Source organism: Herpailurus yagouaroundi, unplaced genomic scaffold (genome assembly GCF_014898765.1).
Source record: "Herpailurus yagouaroundi ecotype Mexico unplaced genomic scaffold, PumYag 165, whole genome shotgun sequence".
Lineage (NCBI taxonomy): Eukaryota > Metazoa > Chordata > Mammalia > Carnivora > Felidae > Herpailurus > Herpailurus yagouaroundi.
The window spans coordinates 13552957-13568912 of NW_024412406.1; the positions used below are offsets into that span (position 1 = coordinate 13552957).

At 43.2% G+C, this 15956-nt stretch overlaps 1 long non-coding RNA gene across 3 annotated transcripts; it reads right to left on the bottom strand.

The window, feature by feature from the left end:
• Positions 1-403: 403 nt before the first annotated feature.
• On the bottom strand, positions 404-5867 carry LOC121038135 (uncharacterized). Of its 3 annotated transcripts, XR_005794181.1 has the most exons (5): positions 4537-5867; positions 4262-4431; positions 2256-2309; positions 1027-1176; positions 404-660 (listed from the first exon to the last, which is right to left on the bottom strand). It is a non-coding gene; the product is annotated as an uncharacterized LOC121038135 (long non-coding RNA). The 3 variants fall into 3 exon arrangements; XR_005794180.1 differs by having other exon boundaries at positions 4262-5867; XR_005794182.1 differs by lacking the exons at positions 4262-4431; positions 4537-5867 and adding an exon at positions 3111-3192.
• Positions 5868-15956: the final 10089 nt, after the last annotated feature.

Sequence of the window (15956 nt, forward strand, 5' to 3'; positions counted from 1 at the left end):
CCCACAACACCTGCACAATAACGAGTCACCAGGCCCAAAATATCAGTAGTGTCGAAGCAGAAAAATTCCATTCATTAAAAGTCCCTCCCTCACTCAACATTTATGCTGCCCTTCCAACTTTCACAACTGAGTTAATTCTGATTACCTAGAAGACTCCTCTCAATAATCAACCAAAAGCATGTTGACGTGCTGATAACTATTCACCCTTGAACGCCAGAATCATTCATAGCCCAGGTATTTAGCTCTAGAAATACACCTGTCCTCTCTCAGATGCAAAAGTTGGTTAAATATAGTTAATGTATCCATTGGGACATGGTATATAATGAAAGTTAGGGGTAGAAAAAGAGTATGTGTACGAGCTTCCTAGGGCCGCTACAACAAATTAGCACAAACTGGGGGAGGGAGGAGTGCTTAAAACAGTTTATCCTCTCAGAGCTTTGGAGGCCAGAAGTATGAAATCAAGGGGTCAGCAGGGCTCTGCTCCCTCTGCCATCTCCAGGGGAAAATCCTCCCTGTTTTTTCTGCCTTCTGGTGGCTCCAGGTGTTCTTTGGCTTGTGGCCCCATCGTTCCAGTCTCTGCCTCTGTTGTCACATGGCCTTCTGTCCTGTGTCTTCTCGTTTGTGTCTTATAAGAAACTTGTCACTGGATGTAGGGACCACCTGGGCAATCAATTAATTATATCTGCAAGGGCCATTTTCCTAAATAAGGTCACAGTCACAGGTTCCAGGTAGATAGATCTTTTGAGGATCTATCTCCCAAGATATCAACCCAAGACAGTGTGTGTGTATTTACACAAAATTACAGTGACAAGGCTATGCTCACAAGAAGCAAAACATTTTCTCAAAGTGTAAAATAAGGTTTAGCATAGTTTTACTTGGATCAATAGTCTCCCTACAACCTCTGTCTTTTGAATTTAAAACTCCATCATCTCTATCTATAAACTACATCAATTGTTTACAATAAAGACCAGGTATCAGAAAACCTGGTGGCTGGAGAGAACTTCAGAGAGAAAGTAGCAGGCTTACTTCTGGATATGTAGGATGTATGACACAAAGCAGAAGAGGTGCAGCTTTAGAAGGTACACACTTCCACAATTCTTCTAAGTAGCTCTCCAGTGATTCATGGTTTCATCGGGAAAAGGCAAAAACAGAAGATCATGGAACGCAAAGGAACCTCTAAGAGAAAAAAGAAAGACCTTGAAAGACATTTTGTTAAAATCTCTTTATTTTAGAAATTAGGAAACTAAGATCCCAAAGACTTTCATCTTTGGTTGCGTGCTCTCCCATGTCTTAACTGACGCGAGATTAGAAACTCAATTAGAAGCTCATCATTCTTGACCAATGTTCATTCTCTACATGTTACATGATGTCTAACCTACTCTCTTCCTACTATAAAGTAAACCCATTCTTCTGATCTTCTTTTAGTTGAAAGAGAGAGGAGGCCCCCATCCATAAGATGTATTCTCTTCTTACACTCTGTATAGTCAGGTCAGGCTACCATAACAAAATACCCTAGACCTTATGTCTTAAACAACAGAAACCTATTTTCTTGCAGTTCTGGAAGGTGGAGGTGTGAGATCAGGATATCATCATGGTTGGGTTTTTGTGAGAGTGCTCTTCCTGGCTCACAGGTGACCACCAACTCACTGGGACCTCACATGCCTTTCCTTCGTGTTTGTGCAGAGAGAGAGAGAGAGACAAAGAGAGAGATAAGGCCACTAATCCTATCAAATTAGGACCCCACCTTATCAATTCATTTGCCCTTAATTACTTCCAAATACAATCACATTGGGGGTTAGGTCCTCAGTGTATGAATTTTGAGAGGACGATTCAGTCCATAGCACAGATCCTATCACCTTATGTCAATAAAAAGTATTATACTTGCAAAAAAATTTTCTATAACTTTGTGATTCGCTCCATTTAACAAATTGAGAAACTGAGGCTCAGAGAAGTCAATCGGTTGGCCCAAGTTCATACAGTGAATAAGATGCAATCCAGAACACAGCACGTCTTTTATCTGGATTCTGGAGCTCTCTCCCAGTGTTCAGGATGACCTTGTGTACTGGTCACCTGTTAGTAGTTGTCCTTATAAAGCATCTACAAGCACTGTGGAAACAAATGGCTTCTAACAAGGCCCTTGGAGAGACCTATGGAAATCTAACATGGTAATTCTTGTACATGACCATCTGACACATTAGTGACTTAAACCCCGTAGAATGGAAACAGTTTAATATGTCATCTGTTCTCATGTGCACCAGGACTATGGCTCGAGAGAGGATTCAGCTGTTCCCACAGTAAGCCAACAACTCCTACAAAAAAAAAAAAATAAAAAAAAAAAGTCGTAAAGGCATAAATGATTATTCACGGTGACAAAAGCACAAGTATTTCGAACAAGAAAACATTATGTTAAAGAATGTAAGAGGGAAAAAAACCACCCTGATACAGATTCATTCACTGAGTTTTTCAATGTAACTTCTAAGATGAAACACACAAGAAACGTTTTATGCCACTATATAGTATGAAGGTTTTACCAAATATAAACAGCAAAAATACCATCTGTTGATAGTGATACGTATTTCTAGATGATTCGGGGTATAAACATAGAAACGTAACATGTAAGATATTTTTAGTTAAAGTTAAAAAAAGCTTTTCCCACTTATGTCTGCTAGTAAAAATTATTAATTTTTATAGGTGTGATGACACCGTTGTTACAGAAGAATTACTGTAGAGATTCAAATGGAAGTAAATATTGAGAAATGGAATGGGATAGGTTTTAGGTCTGTAATGAACTTGCAAATTAAAAAATGAAGCAAATAATGTATTCAATCTCATTTATGTATATGGTAGCTCATTACACTATTCTTTGAACTTTTATCTCTGATTTTATGTTTTGAGAGATTGCCTAAAAATTTACAGTAAGAACAAAAAGAATGAAGTTACCAAAATCTTAGAAGCAAAATATAAATAGTGTATTATTTAATAGAATATGACTTCTCGGTATTGCATGAATGGCTCACATAAGAGGAACCCAAGAGAAAAGATGTGTGTGTGTGTGTGTGTGTGTGTACACACACACACACACACACACACACACACACACACACACACACCTGTTCAGAGAAACATACACATTTTTCCAATGTCTGTTACTAGGAGGACACATTGATCGGTAGATTTGAAGCAACCATAACTATTTTTAGAATTAAAGAAAATAATAATTTCATTTTGAGTAGGCTAGGCCTGTTTGATTTTTCTGACATACAAAAAAAAAAAAACTGTACACAATTAATGTATACAACTTGATGATTTGGGAGGTGAGGGTACACCCATGAAACCATGACCACCATCTATTCCATAGGCCTTTCCACCATCTCCCAAACTTTCTTCCCACCCTCTTATTTATTGTTGTTATTTTTTGTGATAAGGACCCAACCTAAGACATACCCTCTTAGTAAATCTTTAAGTACACAATACAATATCATCAACACCAGGCACAATGCTATCCAGTGGACAGTTTGACCTTGATAGCCAGAATTCTTCATTTTCTGATCCAAAACAAATACAAAGACGCACCTTCAGGAGAACTGAATCCACACGCACCTACTATTAAAAGCAGAGTTTGTGTGGAAAGCACTCATGAGCCACACACACATTCTCTTTAAGCTTCGATTTGAAAGACTTTTTGAAAGGTTAGAAACCTTCCTCCCAAGGGTATTCAAAAAGCCGGAAGTAGCTTTTTGTCACTTGCTCTCAATTTTTTCCCCCAAGACGAAATACAGGAAGCCAACTCAGAGTAGCTAGTAAATTCAGTCATTTTAAGGGCTCCATACGTCCCCCTCTTCTCTCCCTCTCAGACTCCATTCTTGCCCCTCTCCAGAAGTACAGCAGCCAGATACGAGACAGAGAGCACCTTGAGTGCAAGTGGAGCCTCCGGCCTACCTGAGGGGCTTTCATTCAAATAAAGCTTCCCATTTTGCCTCTCTCATGAATGGTGTATGTGTGAGAGCAGGAGGTAAATACGCCAGGAAGACAAATCTGGTCACACGCTCAGAGTCTCCTCACTCCCGTCTTTGGAGAACACCATCTTGCCTCTGGAAGCCATTAGTCCCCCTCACCTCCCAGTTTGCAGCTACCATAGTAAATTCATTATTTTATTTGACAAATAACTCTGCGTTTGACCTCACATGATTAGAGAATGTGGGAACGCGTGGGGTTAGGAAAGATGCTAAGCCAAGTTACAGGAAAGAAGACGAAACCTCACCTCATAGGAGGAAGACAAATGAAGTGTGCATAAGTGCAAAACACATCTGTGAGCTCTCGCACAACTTAGCCCTGGGAGTTTACAGGAGCAAATGCCACACCTCAAATACTGAGTGGCTGGAGACAAAGAAGCAGTGTGATCAGTTGACTGTCTCACAATTTTAGGAAAAGCTGAAATTGTAGATATAATATTTTCCTATTAACAAAGAAATAATTGTTTCTTTAAAAAATATTCACCTCTAACCCCATCCCTGGGAAATGGTACGCTATTAGCACCTTGATCCACAGACTTCCAGATGCTTAGAGAGGTTTTCCCTGCGAAATCTAGCTTAAAAAATGACCCAATCCATCACTATCGGCCCCACTGTGAACACTTTGGTAGCAAAGGTCAGAAAATCCACATCAGACTGGTTGACGCAAGGAGGGATATTAATCCAGAGGCTCAAATGAGGTCTCTCTCAGGTCTGCCGTCCTTCACAATGGCTTCATTTGCAGATGCCCTGTGATGAAAAGAGGGCCACAGCAGTAAAAGGCTATCTTCTCCCAGATTTAAATCCCTGAGGTCATAAGCTCCCCTCCCTACCAGTTGCTTTTACAAAAGACCAAGTAATGGCTCCAGTTGCATTGTGTGGTCATCCATGAACCGACTACTTTGGTCAGGGGAACACAATGAACTCAGGAATGCTAAATGCCCGGGAAATAGAGAAATGAGGAAGAATGCCTTTTTTCTGTCTCTACGAGTGACCAATCAAGCAGTGTTGCTTATGCTATAGTGTTGCAGACTATATGAAGACTTCTTTAAATTTCTACTCACAGCCTCCTGAATGTACCAGGCCATACTCACAATGGTCATTTCATCTTCCCAACTTGTGACCAAATTTTGTTACTGACAAGCATCTCGCCTGGTTCCTTCTGCCCTCAGGTCAATGGTTCTCCTGGGTGGCTCCCAAGTCCCTTGGGATATAGACACCTGGCGTCTATATTCCAGCTGACTTTCAAAGGAGAGTGTCCCACTCTGTCACCCATCTCTCTCTTTCTCTATCCCTGACTCTGTCTTGCTCTCTGGCTCTCTCTGCTTAAAACATCTAAACTCTTCCTCTTTAGCACCGTGCAATGTTGTGTCTGTTCAGAGGGCCTTTTGAAAGACAGCATTTGGTTGACTTTCAGATCACTGTTTTATGTATATTGTGGAAGACAAGACACTAAAGAGAGATTTGGCTCCACCTGGAATATACGTAATCACATAAGAGAGCACAGACGGGATGGGTCAGATGGTACTGGGGGTTGGTGGGTAAGACTGGAACCCCACTCTATCATGTTGCTGCCTCCTAGGGACGCTAACTGCATCTTCATGGAGTAAAAGAGTTCTGGGGTAAATTATGAGTGGACCAGTTTCTAAAGCAATGCCTGAAGGCCTACATGTCATAATGGCCACTGTGACGGCAGGACTACCTCTGTCTCTATGGAGATAAAGACAGAGTCCTCAAGGAAGACAGGGAGGAACACAGAGTCAGTCTGCTTTGGTCTGAATCCACAACTCTGCGACCGGCTACCTATGTAACCTTGAACACACCTTGAACGAGAAAACCTTAAATAAATACAACCTTGACTTCTCTGTGCTTCATTTTTCTTGTATATAAAAAAGGAGATATATTAAGAGGTGCCTGGGTAGTGGAGTAGGGTTAAGTGTCTGACTTCAGCTCAGCTCATGATCTCACAGTTTGTGAGTTGAGTTCAAGGCCCACAATGGGCTCTGTGCCGATGGTGCAGAGCCTGCTTGGGATTATGTCTTTCCCTCTTTCTGCCCCTCCCCAGCTTGTTCGTTCTCTAAATAAATAAATAAATAAATAAATAAATAAATAAATAAACTTAAAAGGAGAGAGAGATTAAAACTACCTACCTCCAAGTGCCTGGATGGCTCAGTCAGTTAAGCATCCAACTCTTGGCTTCTGCTCAGGTCATGATCTCACAGGTTTGTGAGATTGAGCCCTGCATGGGACTCCATGCTGAGAATGCAGAACCTACTTGGGATTCTCTCTGAGAACCCCTTCACCTGCATGCTCATTCTCTCTCTCTCCCTCTCAAAATAAACAAACAAACAAACAAACTTAAAAAACCTCTACCTACCTCATGGGATAATTCTGAGGATTAAATAGAACAACACACATGAAGGGCTTGCCACAATGTCTGGTACATAAGACCTCCATCAATGTTAACTGATATAAATAGTATCACTATCATTCCCACTACTTAGAAACTACATGGTGATTTAGGAACACGGAGTTTGGAGCCAGACTACAAGTTCAAACCCAATTCCATACCTTACTGTGTTATCTTGGGCAAGTTACTTAGACTCCACAAGATTTAGTTTACTTACCCATAGAATAAGAACCATAGCATACCTGCCTAACGGGCAGAAATAAAGATTCAGTTAAATAAATAGATCACTTGGCTCTCAGACGTTGTCTATCATTTGATGAATGCAGTGTGACGTTTGAAGTTTTCTGATGAGCCCTCTCCACCTCAGTACCTCCACAAAGAAACAAATATCCACAATTGCCATTTCTGCCCCAGGTATTTGGAATCTTAGAGTTGGAAAAGTACTCCTTCAGTTTAAAGGCCGTATTTGCCAGTAAATGTAAATGCCCTGAGGTGGCTGGGGAGGAGGTGTATCCAGCCAATAGCTCAGCATTTTTGGTAGTTTAGCAAATGCTTCCCAAGGTGACAATTTTAGAAAGAATGAGTGAAGGTAAGAACACTGGACAGAGGAGCCGTGAGTTTATGATAACGACACCTAGGGGAGCCCGGGAGAGGGAGAATGGCCCCAGAAGTGTAGACGAGTGCTCTCAAAAATGTTATTGACCTTCTCAATTTGGTCAAGGATTCGTGTTAGACAGTCCCATTAGGCTCAGGGCCCAGCACGGGCTACAGAGCCCAGATTATTCTCTAGGTTCTGAGCCACAGCACCTCTACAATAGACCAAGCCAACATCGAGATTCACAAATGCTTTCTCTAGATTTTGGAAAAAGTGGAGCTTTTCTGAAGAAATGTTGAAGCTCCGTGGAGTGGCTGCTTGTAATCACTCTCTACAGCCCCAGCCTTCTAGTCTTTTCCAAACAGTATTTTGACGATGATACAATTCTCCTCTTCAGATGTGGAGAAACTGGAGAACTGAATCATTTCATAAGACCGCAAAGCACAGAGGAGGCAAGGACTGTCTCAGAAGAACGGGATGAGCCTAACTCAAAGAAATCCTCGCTTTATTAGCCAAGTTTTCCCATGTGGAGAGCGCTCCCGAAGGAAACTTGGGGCACTCTCGTCCTGCAGCATGTTTTAAAACTCAACCAGACTCAGCCATAGGGACCGCAGGAGACAATTCTGCCCTCGCCAGATGACAGGGTATGGTCCAGCTCGCATTTCTGTAATGAATGATCCCAGTTACCTGGGTTGCCAGGCCGGGAGTGGAGGCAGAGAGAGCTGGTTGTTCACATCAGCTTTCGCTTGGAACGGGAGCAAGTCCGATCAGTTCTTCGGCTCGGCCCTCCTTTCAAGTCTCTGGAAACATCTCCAGGGAGAAAATAACACTAAGAAACACAGAAATCTTCTCTCTTCCCCGCAGGCCTTTGTCACCGTGCCAGTTCCTAAGTGCGCACACTTTTGGCAGACCGAATCACTCTGATACACTTTTCCCAGGGTTCAAAAAGAAAAGATGAACAAAGAACCTGCGGCTTCAAGGGGGAGCAAAGGTAGCCAGGAGTCTGTGAGGTAGCTCATCTTCTTTCTGGCAAAGGGGGGAGGGAGTGACAGTGAAAAGAAATCACCTTGTCAGTGGTTTCGGAGACCGTAGGTTTGGTGCCCGAGGGCATTTTCTGGGCTGGCTCACCCGGGTGGCTACAATTTTCCACGGGTAAAGCAGAGGGCGGCTTGTGTCAGCAAAGGGTGACACTCCAAGGCTGTGTTGTGGTTGGCGCTTTTTTTTAAGGCAAGGGAAAGTATTACTCCTTTAAAACTGGTTCTCAAAAGGTATACCGACTTCCTTGAGCAATATTTCTCAATGATTTCAGCCACACAGGAAAGTCAAAAATAGTTGATATTTTCTTTAGATTTTGAAAACAAACAGGATGTGTCTCTTTTCTTCTTATCTTGGCCCCAACAACGTTAGCAGTTGGTTCAGTTCTTCTAGTGTAAGAATTTCTATAACCACGTTAAGATTCAAAGTGTTAAGTTACAAATGGCATGGAGATGAGAACGAGTGGAAATTTTCGCCGTATTTTTATTATGTGCTTTCACTTTCTATAGCTATCAGATATATTTCCTTAGCAGTCGGCCTCGTATCACCCCCACTGAATAAGACAGACTTTAAACAAACAGAGTGACTATGTTTAGATAGTGTACTTCTCTGGATATTCGCCAAGAATTTGAGATGTGAGAAATAAAAATTCATCCTCAGCTTTTAATGGAATTGGACTAGAGCCAAGAAAATGTAGCACAAATCAAGTGTCTTCTCCAATGACGTGGTGCCAGTGACATCATAATTGGAGCTGAGATTAAGAAACCTCACAGGACTTCAGCTGTTATACTCTCTAATTCCTTGGTCCATAGAATTACTTTCTTCCCACTCTCTGCCAATTTATGAAGAATCAGAACATTGCCTGGCCCGGAGGGAGTGAGGTAAAATATCTCTCTCTAGATGAAGAGTACAAGAAATTGAGGCTTAATTTCCCTGATGTAGTCTCTGGTTGCAAGGTGAGCCCGGTTGAAGAGGGATGCAAACAGTCCCAGCCTGACCCTGCCTGGCTGCATCTTGAAAATGTCCGTTGTCACCCACGCGAGGTCCAGCTCTGCAATGTTATATGGTTTTCTGTGGGTTCTTTTTTCCTATTGACCCAGAATGATGAACTTCTAAAAATTGACACTAGCCAAATACCTATGAGACTGATTCAAAACACCAATATATTCATTCCCAGTGAATGAATGTAACTCCCTAAGGCTCGAGGTGGTTCCTGAGTAGGCTCAGATCATTCTTTCCTCTGGAGAAAAAGTTACAAGGGAATCTCACTTACATTTAGAAGATGGTTTAGTGAGTGCAGTGTTAATATGATGCTAATGGGGGGCGCCTGGGTGGCGCAGTCGGTTAAGCGTCCGACTTCAGCCAGGTCACGATCTCGCGGTCCGTGAGTTCGAGCCCCGCGTCGGGCTCTGGGCTGATGGCTCAGAGCCTGGAGCCTGTTTCCAATTCTGTGTCTCCCTCTCTCTCTGCCCCTCCCCCGTTCATGCTCTGTCTCTCTCTGTCCCAAAAATAAATAAACGTTGGAAAAAAATATGATGCTAATGGATACCATCAAGGGCTGATAACCTTGCCACCCGACTTCATCTCCAGAATGATTTCTCAAAAACGACAGGAGGGACAGTATTTTGGTCAGTGTTGGAACTCTAATAAATTAGCCTCTCAATCTTTTTTTTTTTTTTTTTAATTCAGGTAAATCTCCATCATCCCTAAATGATAGAGCGATATTCAGATTACGGCGGCAGCATCTGGCAATGACAACAAAACACCCCGATGGCTTTGGCAGGATCAGGAAGAAGGGCGAGAGCCCTTGACCGAGTTTGTGACACATCCTGTATCTCCTGTATGGCAATTTGCAAACGCACTAACTTTATTGGCAACACGCAATTAGACTCCGCCCAGGGGGCTTACGTTTGCACAGGAGCAGACCTCACGCTCACCCATCATGTTCTCTCTTCTTACACTTGCCTTAAGAAGTGACATTTTGTGACTTTGCTTCCAAATTTGGGACTGCATTCTGCTGTGCCTGACTGCTGCGCGCCCTGCTTCCATGATACCAGCCAAGTGGCAAGGGTAGGATACCCGGCGGCCACAAATGCTTTTTGTGCTCACAGAACGTCTTTCCCATCAAAACAATTTTTGTTCAATAATAAAAGGAAAGAGGGGTTAGGGAACCTCCCATGCGTATCAAAGTAAAAGAGGTGCTCTAGCCCAGTATCTATCCAAGGGACGGCACAAAAGGGGACACACCATTAGCCACCGTATTCAAAATTATAAGTAAGAGTCACATTTAAGGAATAATTCATTCAAGTCACGTGCATAATAACGGAAACTCTCCCAATTCCTTCGCCTTCTTTGTCAGGGTCTAAAAGATACTAGAAAACGTGAACAAAGGAGGAATTAATTTTTTTTCTCCCTGAATGAATAAATTTGTTCATGGGTAATTGTTTCTTTCTACTCAATAATAATGATAGCAACGACTCCTATTTATTGAGCACTTAGTATTTTGCCCAAGATATTAGACCAAGAACTAAAAGAAGTCTTCTCAACTGTTTCATGAGTTAAGTACTATTATTAATTCTAGCAGGCATCAGGGTGACAAAATTGGACAAGTTGCTTTATTCCCGTATGTCTCAGGTTCATAAAGCTTGGAAGTGGCAGGGTACTGCTTAAGCCCAGGGAATTTGACCATAAAGCCTGCCTTCTTAACTACTAAGCAATGTGCCTTCTTAACATTTCAAACTATAAATTCTTGTGTAATTTGGCCTAACCCATTATATCCATTAGTATTGACTCTATAAACTTGATTACTATGCAGAAGCCGTTTCTTGTGCCTTTTTCCTTCATGAGAAATAAGGCACATGTAAAATTAGAACAACCTCCTGTTCTGTTTCTCAGTGAATGACTTTATTATCATCTCAGCCAATATTGAAATCCACATTTCAAAAAAAAATCCCCACCACCCACATTACCTTCATTGTTAATATTTATAACATGTGGGGAAAGGGTTTAGAACTCAACTTCATTGTTCCAACAAAAATTCAAAATCTTCCAAATTGGCTAGGGGGTCCTACATCTAAAAGGTCGACTCCTCAAATGTGGGCCTCTTGCCAACGTGCCTGACAAAGTGAGTCTCAAAATCTGAGAGTTATCAGAGCATCGTTGGCAGGTTAAAGAGAGTTCCAAGTGTCAAATGGACTCCTAGGAAGGTATCTCCAAAAAATATAATTCTTTCACGTTTGTATATAAGAATTTAACCAGATGTTCATTATGAGGAGAAACAGCCAAGTTAACTAGGCTAGGATCTATTTATACTCTACTATGAAAATTACCAAGTTTAACATAACTCAGAGGAACTCAATTTACTCTCAGAAATATTCAGCAATAATTTTCCAACATTAGCATTTAACTTGCTGAATGTGGACCCCAAAACTTTATTTTTTGGTTAAAAAAGTATGACCGCAAGTTCTTTCTGACTTCTTAACTTCTCTAAGATGTTTCATGACGCTGAAAGTACATCAGTGTCACAGGGGATTAATCCTTGTCCAATCATCACGTTACTGTAGGAAGTATCCTAGTCAGTCAGTAGAATCCTTTTTCTGATCTGGTTTCTCTTAGTATCTCAAAGGAGAACATCAAAAGAGGGTTCTGTTTCAGGCATAAAAGTCCCCCCTTTTTTTCTCCATTAATCTCTCAATGCCTAGATGCCCAGGAAACATGGCCTTTCTCCTTTCCTCCAATTTTCCAAAACCACACGCAAGAGAATCGAGCTGGTCTGCGACATAATCTCAGAAGACAATTCCACCTCGATACCCTTTGCTCAATGTTCATTCCCTCCTGTTCTCCCACTTTCCTATCGCACTGAATTTGTACTTATCCTCTATCTTCAATGAATGATCCTACGCGTCAAATATCTTCCACCCATTTCAACTTCAGTCCTGGCGGGAGACACAGTCCCTTTCAAACAGCCAAAAAGCCCGTAAAACCCCTTTCCAGAAATAATCCCAAGCTTTTGGTTGAATAAGTGGGATACCAAACATTTACTTAATTTCTACCTTAAAGATTCAAATCTGTTCTCTTCTGGGTTTCCACTCGTTGTTTCTTCAATATTTCCTATTTGTGAGGCTGTGATGTTGTTACGTTATTATTGGAGTCCAAAGAAGAAAATCTTCTACTTGTACTATTGAACATAAAAAGCAAGTCAAATGCTTTAGCTCACCCCAATAAAGTACAAATCCCTGCTGAGGAAAACCTGATTGAGAAGCATCCTTTTCCTATTACAGCAATTTGTCTTGTCAGTCTCTCTTAGGCTATACCGATACAGCATTCTTAATTAAGAATATATGAATCCTCCCCACCAAAAAGTAATGAAAAATCTAAGCGGAATGACTCAACTCCTTATTTTAATTGAACAAACAATTATTGAACAAACGTATAAGGATATGGGCACTTACATCACCAATTACAATAATGAACTGCTTCCTGAAATCCCCGTGGGACTTCACAAACCCAAAGCATCAGCCAGAGTGGCACCAGTGGCCACATTACTGATGGAGATGGCACCTTGATACAGATCCCAGGGCCTTCACCTTGTGCATCGGCGGGCCCGTGGTCATCTTCAGTCATCACGGCCATCAACAGCAATGCTGCTTTCAGAGACACTGGGGCCAGGCTGCTACCCAGTGTCATCAGAGAAAAGGGATGTCACCTGAGAGCAGACATGTCATCAGAGTAAGAATAAAAACACAGCCCGTGCCACAAAGTGGCCAACCAAGCTGGTTCACAGATCATATGCTCCAGGCATCCCTTAGAGAAATCTTATGAGAAGAATATGAGAGGAGTGGAACCACCACAAGGTAGGTGAAGGCATAGCCAGAAGTACTAAGTTGAAACCGCAATTGTGATCAAATTTTTTACCTTCAGCCTGGGAAATACACCAACCCTTTGGTCAGTCGTCTACTGCTGCGGAAGAGTCTGCCCCATCCTTAATGGCGTAAAACACCAACTGCTTCGTCAGTTCTTGTGATTCTGTGGGATGCCCAGGCTCGCCTGTGTGGTACTTCTGCTCCCTGTGATGTGGGCTGGGCTGCAATTGCCTGGGGCTCGGCTGGGTTGGCACGCCCAAGATGCTTTGCTCTACATGGCTGACGGTTGACATCGGTTCTCAGCCAGGAGCTTGGCTAAGAATCTTGAATAAAATGCTGTGAATGGAGCCTCTCCGTGTGATTTGGGCCTCTTGTCGGTGTGGCAGTTGGGTTTGAAGAGGGACAAACCCAGAGTTGGTGATGCGAGAGAGGAGGAGCCTAAGGAGCCAATCCTTCCAAAGGCGGAGACTAAGAACTGACCCTGCATCATTTCTGACATATCCTGTTGATGAAAGCAGTTGGAGGTTCAGCCTGGCCCCGGGGGATAGGAAAGTAGGCACCCCCTTTTCATTTGTGGCCATGTTTCCTCAGCATAAGCTCTGTCCCTTGATTTCAAGTGAGGGTAGTGCAGCCAACAGAGACCTGGGTTGTCACCACAAACACCAGGGATGGTGGTGGAGCCAGAGCATCAATCAGAAACATCCTGGCTATGGTTGCTCCCAGGCTTCCTTTACATGCCTTTTCAGAGTTGGTCTGCCCGGCCGCATTTATACTATCTTCTCCATTTCTTTATATTACACTGCTGAATGGGAAACACTTCTGTCTGGTCAGGAAACCACAAATCATTTTTATCTGTTTCACTTTGCACTTGATGTTTTACACTCCCCAATGGCAAGGCCAGAGGAACCAGGGCATGTGCAAACCTCAGAAGAGTCATTGACTTCACATCAGATTCACCTGGGGAAGGGTTGTTTTTTGTTTTGTTTTGTTTTGTTTTTTTAATCCCAGACTATCTGCCAGATCTGGTGAATCAGCATCCCTGAGGACGGACAGACACACACACACACACACACACACACACACACACACACACACACACAGAAAAGCTCTCCAAGTGATTCAGATAGTCACCATTCTGGGGGGAACCACTCTTAAAATGGTCATTGTTTAAAAGTTAATTTAGGGGGTGCCTGGGTGGCTCGGTCGGTTAAGCATCCGACTTCAGCTCAGGTCATGATCTCACGGTCCGTGAGTTCGAGCCCCGCATCGGGCTCTGTGCTGACCACTCAGAGCCTGGAGCCTGTTTCAGATTCTGTGTCTCCCTCTCTCTCTGCCCCTCCCCTGTTCATGCTCTGTCTCTCTCTGTCTCAAAAATAAATAAACGTTAAAATTTTTTTAAAAAAGTTAATTTAGTATTTTAAATTCTTTGGGGAAAGGCTCCTCCGTGGAAAACTAATACATATGCAATTTTCCTTATAACAGATCCATTCATCCAATTTGCTTGGTCCTACCCATGCCCTTGTGATTAAAACTGACTACAACCCATTCAAAATGTTTTATCTTTGCCACAACCTACCTTAAGTGTCACTGGACTGATGGTGATGGAAAACCAAAGCAGAGACAAAGCTGCTGTGTGCAGCTGCGATGGGACTGCAGACCCCCAGGTGTGGTGGCGGGGATGCTCCGGAGAGCTGTGGGCTGGTCCGAGCAGTCGCGTGGGACATGATTGCCACGCACTGGGGTCTGTGTCCAAGCATGCAAATTCTGGTAATGGCATCCCTTGGTGCAACCTTTGGAATCCCCACTCACGTGGCCACGGAACCTAGCCCAGCACCTTCAGAACGCCGAAGCAGCCAGGAAGTGGGCACCTGGCCAGCACTGTGTTTGCCAGAAGAGAGGAGGCAGAGGCCCGGAAGAGAAGGACAGATCTTCCTTCCCGATAAAGAGTGGCTGTCATACCTGGTCGCCTGCCTGGCATGAGGAACGTTGAGTCGTCCCCAGACTCATGACTCCTAAGGGCTAATGTGACCATTACCTTTCTGGGCCTCAGTTGGCCCAGAAGCAAAATAATACCGAAAGCCTCGATTCCCCCTGGGGATGCTGTGACGCAACTGGTGATAACAATGCCTATGAACTCCCGTGAGGAGCGTTGCTCAGAGAGCCATATAAAGATGAAGTGTATCATTAAGACCCTTGCAGAGCAGGCCAACTGATGAGTCTCAAAGCCTTGCTCCAACCCATTGAGAGGATGTCAAGGAACAACACCTACGCAGCCTCTCTAACTATACACGCCAAATCTAATTTTTTTTCAACGTTTATTTATTTTTGGGGGGACAGAGAGAGACAGAGCATGAACGGGGGAGGGGCAGAGAGAGAGGGAGACACAGACTCGGAAGCAGGCTCCAGGCTCCGAGCCATCAGCCCAGAGCCCGACGCGGGGCTCGAACTCACGGACCGCGAGATCGTGACCTGAGCCGAAGTCGGCCGCTCAACTGACTGCGCCACCCAGGCGCCCCAGTATACACGCCAAATCTAAAGAGCAAGCTCACTCTACACGCTGACAAATCGGTTAAAACAAAACAAACTCAATCATTTCTGAGACTCGGACACTGCACTTACTGGGCAGTGTCTATCTTCTGTGGCAGAAAGGCAGTAGCCAGCAAGGTTTCTTCCCCGGGCTGACAGCCGTTTCTATAAAGCCATGTGTTTTTTCAGAGCAGCCTAGAGTGACATAGCAACCCAGACATATGGTGTCATTATTCAGCCGACACAAATTTGACACTTAAGTGAATTTATTATATTTTGCTTTGCTCCTGGTGCCTGAAAGGCTTTGCCACTGTCTCTTCACAGAGCTTGTCACAGATGCTGATGTATTTTCCTCCTCCATGGCCAGGTTTTACTGTGGAAACTGATACAACTTCACGATAGAATTTCTAGATGAATTATTCACGCATTGCATGCTTTCTGCACACAGGGGCTTGGAAGAAATCCATACTATTCAATAAATGGTCTTTCTAGTCCTCTTTAACAGGGCATTCTCCTCT